At 43.3% G+C, this 8,990-nt stretch overlaps 1 protein-coding gene across 3 annotated transcripts in view; it reads left to right on the top strand.

Annotated features, from left to right (window-relative positions):
• The first annotated feature begins 704 nt into the window (after positions 1–704).
• CD226 (CD226 molecule) overlaps positions 705–8,990 on the top strand; it is a 102,499-nt gene continuing 94,213 nt past the window's right edge. Inside the window, exons 1-2 of one of the 3 annotated variants that reach the window (XM_054461224.2) lie at positions 705–1,288; positions 1,371–1,445. The gene's annotated coding sequence lies outside the window, so the exon portion shown is untranslated. Of the gene's footprint in view, positions 1,289–1,370; positions 1,446–7,464; positions 7,711–8,990 lie in introns of those variants that run through there. The other 2 variants (XM_063653820.1, XM_063653819.1) reach the window with 2 other exon arrangements.

Here is an 8,990-nt window from a genome sequence, read left to right as displayed (position 1 = left end):
TTTCAAAGGGAATGCTTCTAGTTTTTGCCCATTCAGTATGATATTGGCTGTGGGTTTGTCATAAATAGCTCTTATTATTTTGAGATATGTCCCATCAATACCTAATTTATTGTGAGTTTTTAGCATGAAGGGCTGTTGAATTTTGTCAAAGGCCTTTTCTGCATCTATTGAGATAATCATATGGTTTTTGTCTTTGGTTCTGTTTATATGCTGGATTACATTTATTGATTTGTGTATATTGAACCAGCCTTGCATCCCAGGGATGAAGTCCACTTGATCATGGTGGATAAGCTTTTTGATGTGCTGCTGGATTTGGTTTGCCAACGTTTTATTGAGGATTTTTGCATCGATGTTCATCAGGGATATTGGTCTAAAATTCTCTTTTTTTGTGTGTGTGTCTCTGCCAGGCTTTGGTATCAGGATGATGCTGGCCTCATCAAATGAGTTAGGGAGGATTCCCTCTTTTTCCATTGATTGGAATAGTTTCAGAAGCAATGGTACCAGCTTCCCCTTGTACCTCTGGTAGAATTCGGCTGTGAATCCGTCTGGTCCTGGACTTTTTTTTTGGTTGGTAGGCTATTAATTATTGCCTCAATTTCAGAGCCTGTTATTGGTCTATTCAGGGATTCAACTTCTTCCTGGTTTAGTCTTGGGAGAGTGTGTGTGTCCAGGAATTCATCCATTTCTTCTAGATTTTCTAGTTTATTTGCATAGAGGTGTTTATAGTATTCTCTGATGGTAGTTTGTATTTCTGTAAGATGGGTGGTGATATCCCCTTTATCATTTTTTATTGCGTCTATTTGATTCTTCTCTCTTTTCTTCTTTATTAATCTTGCTAGCGGTCTATCAATTTTGTTGATCTTTTCAAAAAACCAGCTCCTGGATTCATTGATTTTTTGAAGGGTTTTTTTGTGTCTCTATCTCCTTCAGTTCTTCTCTCCGCTCTTTAAATTCTAAGAACAAAACTGCAAAATAAGAGTTAAGATCATAGCCAGGCAGCAATTGTTTTGTGAACTCTTACTATATGCTGGGCACTGCTCTTGGCACTGGGGATACAGCTAGGGTGATCAGCTGTCTGGGTTTGCCTGGGGCTGTCCTGGAGTCAGCACTTCAAAGTCCTGAGTCCTGGGAAACTACCTGGCACCAGGAAAACACAGACAGTTGGTCGGTTTGCTACAGCAGTGAACAAGGCAGTCTTCACATCAAGGAACACATGTTCAAGTTGGAGGGTCCAGAGACGAACACAAAATACAAACATAAGACAACTTTACATGGAGTGTGCCAGCAGGTTAGAATGAATTTAAAGTATTTATTTGTATATTGGTTCATCTGTTTATTTTATAAAATGAGCTGTCTTCTTCTCTTTCCAGTGGATGAAAGAGCTGGTTCCCTCAGCACACTGTTTGGTTTTTGGAACCACTGTTGACCGCCTCAAGCAGGTGCAGGTAAGGGTGAATAAATGCCCTTGCCTGGGGTAAGGCTATGGAAGGACCTTTTCTGGCTGATGCAGCATGCCCTTCCTGAATCTGTATAGTCTTTGGGGCCAAGGAGCCAACTTTTCAAATAGGCCACATGTCCTAGGAATAGGAGGGTGAGACTCTGGCCCTGCTCCCTTTGAGAGCCAGAATTGTTAGATGCTTTCTGATGGCTGAGGGCAATCCTTACTGAGGCATGGGTAGAAGACATACCCCAGCCCTTTAAGTGAGCTAGCTATGAGGGAAGGTGGGCTGGACCCAGGGGTACCTGGTCCCTGCTATATCAAGGATGACCCACTGTCCTGGTTTTCCTGGATCTGAGGGGTTTTCTTCAAACCCACTGACCCCTTGGTGGCTCTTAGGGTGACCATAAAGTTTGTCACCCAAATTAAGACATTTTGGAAAGTGAAATGCAAGGTTGTTAATAAATACAACAAGGTGTATATTGGACTGGATTCAGGGAGCCCGAGAGATGTGATCTTAACCACGTTAGGTAACATTGTACCAGATTCAGATTCCAGGGAGGTGCAGCCAATGTATGGCTGAGGCTGGAGACCCTCCCTCATTTAGGCACGCTGCTAAGGTGGTGGGTTTTGGGGACAGTGACTGTTCTGTAGATGCTAACTAAGCAGTTCAGATATAAGCGACATTGTCTAATTGCAGATGAAAATGTTCTCAGTAAAATATTCTAGAAAGAATATATCTTAATTTAAGCAATATGAGGTTTCTGCCATTTTGGAAAATGAAATTTTCTTTAAATAATCTGAGATACAGCGGTATTGAGAGTTCAGGAGTCAAAACAACCTTTTTGACACTGAAAGTGTTAAAAGACCCTCAGTGGATCCCGACAAGAGTGGAGCCCATTGGGCCACGGGTGACATGAGGTGGGGGCTGCCTTCCTGGACGATCAGCCGTGGCCTAGCTGGGATCTGCGCTGCCATCAATGCGCTGAGGACTGGAGGTCCCACAGCTAGCCAGGCATGGAACAGGATTTGAACCCAAGTCTCTCTGCAAAGCTCACACTCTTACTTACAGGATGGCAACTCTCGCCCACTTTACTAAGTAGCCATAATGCAGTGTGCAATGTTATCAAATAGTTGCAGCAGAAAGGGATGTGGAATGCAGAGGAGAAAGGCATGAGCTTTGTCAGGGGACTGGGACTGGGGGAAAGAGATAGTGGGTATCTGCAAGTCCCTGTTTGTCCATATAGCTGTACTGCTGGCTGCTGCTTCCTGGTGTCATTTAGAAAAATTCCCAGAGAAGAACTTAGCACTTACCCGGGCCTGTTACTTGAGGTCTGGAGTCCTTAAGATGTGTGTGTAAGTACTTGTTTCCCTGAAACCTTGAGACCCTCAAGAGAGGGGGACTAAAAACAGTGGAGGAAGAAAAGAACAGTGGCCAAGGGAGTCGTGGGTGAAGTTTGCTGGGCCCTTGGCAATGCTAAAACCAGGTAAGAACCAGGGTGTGGATTTCTGCTCCAGGGAGCACTTTTCACAGCAGTTCATCCATTGCTTACTTTTATGGGGATATGTGTGTTGTAAAAGGTCTTCAATGATTGATTGTGCAAACATATAACATTTCCACAATATACTAGGTGAAGACCTTTTAGCAGAGTGCCGTCAATAAGTGCCTCATGAATAGCCATTCATAGCCTGACCTGCTTAATAATGTAAAAGAGTATAAAATTCCAGGTTACTAAAAAAAATATTTTTGATGCATTCTCAAAATTGGGTCTTGCCATAGAGGAGCATAGGACATACCTTCATTTATTCAAGACTTCTTTTATTTCCTTTGATAAATTAGCAAATTTCTTTGTTTAAATCCTACAAATTCTTGAGATACATTCATATATATTCACACGGGCACACATTTATACCTACATATACATACGCATGTGTAAATTTTGCTGTTCTTTTGGGTAGGATATACAATAAAGCTACTGAGTCTTATAAAATTATTTTGCTAGGTAGCTTATTAAATTCTTTTCTGTTTTATTTGACCATGTTCTCTAGGCGGATCACCTACAAATCCTACATTTTAAATAATTTTCAAGGTTTACAGCTCCTATTCCTTTTTAAAATCTATTACATTTAGTTAAAACCTCCAGAATATGTTAAATATTGACAGTGATTGTGGCCATCCTTGTCTTATTTCAAAATTGAATTGAGATTTTTCTATTGTCTCACTATCAAGGTTGCTGTTAGTTTCTCATAAATTTTCTTTGTCATGCTGATGAAATTGTAAAATTGCTATGAGTCTTTCCCAGGAAAGGATATTTAAAATTATCAAGTATCTGGCCAGGCACAGTGGCTCATGCCTGTAATTCCAGCGCTTTGGGAGGCCGAGGCAGGCGGATCACCTGAGGTCAGGAATTCAAGACCAGCCTGGCCAACAAGGCAAAACCCTGTTTCTACTAAAATTACAAAAATTAGCCATGCGTGTTGGTGCATGCCTGTAATCCCAACTACTTCGGAGGCTGAGGCAGGAGAATCACTTGAACCCAGGTAGTGGAGGTTGCAGTGAGCCAAGATCGTGTCACTGCACTCCAGCCTGGGCAGTAGAGCAAGACTCCATCTCAACAACAACAACGAAAATTGTCAAGTATCTTTTTGGCATTTACTGGTTGTGTTCATCATCATTGCCTTTTGTTGCTGGGGGAAATTGAGATATTTGTTCTGCAGTAGCTCCTGCTTTCTACGTTCAGTTCGTTGCTTCCTTGTGGTCTCGTAGTGTCCTTTAACTCAGTCTTTTATTGCCTGTATTTTCTTTCTTTTCTTTTTTAAGATGGAGTCTCGCTCTGTCACCCAGATTGGAGTGCAGTGGTGCAATCTTGGCTCACTACAACCACTGCCTCCCAGGTTCAAGTGATTCCCGTGCCTCAGCCTCCGAAGTAGCTGGGATTACAGACGTGCACCACCACAACCGGCTAATTTTTGTATTTTTAGTAGAGACGGGGTTTCACCATATTGGCTAGGCTGGTCTTGAACTTCAGGTGATCCGCCTGCCTCGGCTTCCCAAAGTGCTGGGATTACAGGTGTGAACCACCGTGCCCAGCCATTGCCTGTATTTTCTATGCACTGCTGGTTACTTCTAGAGGCTTGGCTGCATTCAGGCTCAGCTACTCGGGGAAGAGGACTTTCCAGGTGGCGCGGCTTTCTTCCTGCTGCATCTTGTCGGGAGCCCCCTCATGCCTGGCTGTGCCATATTTAGTGAGATTACGGCTGATCCGAGGGCTCAGGTATTGTCAATCAGCAGCACCTTTCATTATAAGGTTCCCCATTAACCTTCCACCTCATGGTTTTAGCATCTATTAACAATTGTCTCCATCTATTATTTTAATAGGGGTTGCAAAATGGTGACTTAAAAAATAACTATGATTGTTTTTTCCACTTAGTAGCTGAATTTTCCTATAAAGAGAAACTCAGGTCACCTTGAATTATAATTTGTACAGGAAAGGCAGGGTAAATGCTTGATTCTTTCTTTCCTTACCCTTTGTTAGTACCTTGGTGACCTTAGAAAAAAAGAGGAAGGAGGTAGCTGATGTGATGCTGCAACTGGGGATGTGATGACTTTTGCTGTTTCCTGCTTCTGTCAGCAACTGGTTAAAGAGTATCTTTGCTTTAAATTGTTCAAAAAGCCGTTTGTAAGGGTCATGAAAAAGTGTTGGAGAAAGGGCTCTTATTGATCTCTGAGTGGTAATCTTCATTCTCTCTCACTACTTTCCCTCTTTACATCCATTTGTTCTGCTGGTTAGAACATTTGGGACATCTGTTTTCTGGAGGGATAGGGCAATTTAATTTGTCTCAGGTTATTTTTATTGTTTGTTTTGTAATTTATTATCGATCGTGTGATATTTCAACATTTCCCCTGTTTGCTGAGTAAAATTCTGTAGTTCCATGTTGGGGGAACAATGTTGCATCCTTGGGGCCAAGATCTTGGGATGCCTGTGTTTCCTTGGAAATGATTCAAAGCTAAGTCTTGGGTTCATTGTATTTATTACAAGATTTCGAGAGCCTCCAAGAGGAAGCTAAATAAACCAGAGAGGATAGACCTCTACAGAGAAACAACAAAAGATATCTCCATTGTGCCTCCCTTAAAAATAGCAATAGCTAAATAATTAAAAAAAAAATAGCAATAGCTTTATTATGGGATGTGGGTGATAAGAAGGAGAAGGATATGTGTGTGTGTGTGTGTGTGTGTGTGTGTGTGTGTGTGTATTTGCCTGTGAACACTGAATTAGGGAGTGACCATGAAAAAGTAATTTGGGAAAACCCCCCAGCCTGTATCAATCTGGATTTTGTGAGTCAGGGAGTAAGCAAAAGATACTTTCAAGCCAGGTCCCTGTAGGTATGAGCATCAGCTACTGTCATGATAGATAGGATTTGCATTCACCCTATTGTGAACCACGTGGGTAGACGGTGACTGTTTCAGCCGATGTATGAGGTTCACTTCAGGGCCCACTGAATAATTTCGAGGAAGAGTTTTGACTCAAAAGAAAACTTGTCTTTGAGTCTGTCCTGCAAAAATCAGTGGGTGTTTTGGGTCAAGGCTGTTTTTGTCTTTTTCCTTGAGAAAATAGAAAGTTGAGGCAAAAAAGCAGCCCCAATGATGGCAGATTGGAAACAAGATGGAATTGGGATTGTGATCACAATATGGAGACCTTACAGATGGAAGTCATTGCATGGCTTCGTCCTCATTCTACAAGTGCTGACTGAGCACCTGGCATGGGCAAGGGCCCTGTGCAAGGATCTGATAGAGCAGGGATAAGAGACTTTACCTGGGCCTGGAAGTGCCTATCAGGCTCTAGTAAAAAATGCAGTGAGTGAATAGGCATAATAGGATGTGGCAAGTATTTCAGTGAGGACATATTTGGGGTTCTCAGGAAACTCACAGGACAGATGTGGGCCCCAAGGAGAGTATAAGATACATTTGAGCTGAGACCTGCTGGATGGGAGAGGGATAAGAGGTGAGGAAACTCCACGTGCAAAGGCCCTGCCCCATCAGAGCATTGTCCTCAAATTACACAATGTAAGTTGGATGAGCAATAAAGGCTAGGAGTGAGCAGAAGACTTATAAGACATAACACTGGGAAAATGGCAGTGATCAATGACACAGGCCTTGCAAGTCAGTAAGACATTTGGATATTCTCTTGAGGACAGTGAGGCATTGAAGGGAGTGACGAGAGTCAGGCAGGTGTTTGAGAAGCCTACTCTACCTCTGGCCCACAATAAGGCTCAGTAAACACTGTCATGAGAGGCAGTATTGTACTTTCTTCTCCCTTGCTTTCTTATATGCAGTGGTCCAGCAGAAGAGACCAGTCCTGTACCTGCGATGCATAATTAAATGTGCAGGGTAGGGCAGCCCCATGAGTGCCTTCTCACCTGTCAAACGTGGTCCTTCCTTCCTAGTCTTTCTATGAATTTTACACACTAAAGCCTCAGCGACAATCCTTCATGGTGGTTTAACCAGCAGGGAACCTCCATACCCTAGTAAATCAAAGGAATCAATAAAACTAACTTTGCCATGGCCTGGTGCAGCAAAAAAACCTAGTGTTTCTAAGAGACAAAAGCTGCTAAACATGCAGGGTTAGTGCTCAGGAAACACCGACTTGTGTACTTTTTCTGTCGGAGAATGGGAGGCAAAGAAAAAAAAAGAGAGTATCTAGAAAGTAAGACCGAAAGATACTTAGATATGGGCAGAGATAAGGAAGCTTCTTGACTTAAAGAGACGGCTGAATCTAATATGCTTTGATTGGCAGGAAAAAAAAAAACGGGGAAGAAAAGGCAAAGAAACAAACTGATTTCGGCAGGGAGTGTAGTTTCTGTTTAGAGCTAGAACAAAGGAGAAGTGCGTCCTTTCAAATTGTAGATTCTTTGGGGGAAAAGAGAGACAGAACTTTATCTGAGTTTGGAATGAGTCTGAGTAGCTGCAATAGTAAAGTTGCTTCCAGAAGCAGGTAAACTTGACTTCAAAAAACCCTGCTTCATGAAATATTAGTGCTTCACTTCAGTTGCTATCTGAAGAAGTTCTGGTAGAGAGAAGAGCTCAAGAGCACTGACAGAGTCAGCTCCCCTCAGCTCCTGCAGTGCTAATTAAGGGAGGGAGCAGCGGGGAGCTTGCAGTGACCAAGAGGGGGTTGAGGCTAAGAGGCCGCGATAAACAGGATACGATAAAAGCCCTTAACCAAGACACAGATGGGAAGAAGCGTTAGAGCGAGCAGCACTCACATCTCAAGGTTAGTAACCTTCTCAGAAAAAAAGACTGGATGTGTCTGAGCTCAACTTTTTAAATTAATCGTGTGCGAAAGGGTGGGGGCTGCAAACCATGGCAAGTTGATGCAGCAGGAAAAGAGAGTTGCCGGAAAAAGCTGGAGTAAGTTAAATGCTCGGTGTTCTGTGAACTGTTTAATGAGGGGTGCAGTTTGTAGTAAAAGGGTGCCAGTTAAGTACTTTTTCTCAGTCTGTCTCTAGAAATGTATTTATAATAGATCCGATCGTAAAGTTCTTGAGAATAAGAAAACTGAGCTAATTTTACTGGCATCTGGTCTGTCAAGCTAAATCTTCCTTTTCTCCAGCAAGACTGAACAAGGATGAACTTAAATAATAAATGTCCATGATCCAAAGATTTATTGTCCTACTCAAGGGTTGGGAAACTTTTTCTGTAAAGGGCCAGATAGTTAGTATTTACAGCTTTGTGGGCCATGTGGTGTCTGTCAGTTGTGACCTAACACCTCTTGTTTCCAGCATTGCAGCACAAAAACAGTGGCGGGTGGTATGTAACCAAATGAACATGGCTGTCTCCAACCAAACTGTTTATGGAAATCAGATAGTGGGCTGCATTCAGTCCTCAGGCCATAGTTTCAGAACCCTGTCTTAGAGGATCCCTGCTAAACCCCAACTGGAGTCTCTGTGTTGACTGGAAGTGGGGTTCTACTGGTCACTCAGCGGTAGCCTCACTCCTGGGGACATGTGTGACTTGCCAAGGTTCTAAGGGTATCATGGTCTAGAGGAGACCACGTGGCCCACATTGGAAAGATTCTCTTAATGAGATTATTTGAGGAAGGGAGCAGAAACCCAGACTATTGTGTTCCTGTGGAAATCTTTTTTTTTTTTTTGAGACGGAGTCTCGCTCCTTCGCCCAGGCTGGAGTGCAGTGGCGCGATCTCGGCTCACTGCAAGCTTCTGCCTCCCGGGTTCATGCCATTCTCCTGCCTCAGCCTCCCGAGTAGCTGGGACTACAGGTGCCTGCTACCACACCCGGCTAATTTTTTGTATTTTTAGTAGAGATGGGGGGTTTCACCGTGTTAGCCAGGATGGTCTCGATCTCCTGACCTCATGATCCGCCCGCCTCGGCCTCCCAAAGTGCTGGGATTACAGGCGTGAGCCACCGCGCCCAGCCTCCTGTGGAAATCTTACTGGAAGCATGAGCCTCTTAACAGCTGGGGTATCCCAGCAGAAGGCAGGCAAACCCTCACATCTGAGAAAGAGCGGAGGGAGCAAATGACCTCTCACACTA

This window comes from Pongo pygmaeus, chromosome 17 (assembly GCF_028885625.2).
Source record: "Pongo pygmaeus isolate AG05252 chromosome 17, NHGRI_mPonPyg2-v2.0_pri, whole genome shotgun sequence".
In the NCBI taxonomy this organism is placed as follows: Eukaryota; Metazoa; Chordata; class Mammalia; order Primates; family Hominidae; genus Pongo; species Pongo pygmaeus.
This window is presented reverse-complemented; position numbering and strand designations above follow the sequence as displayed.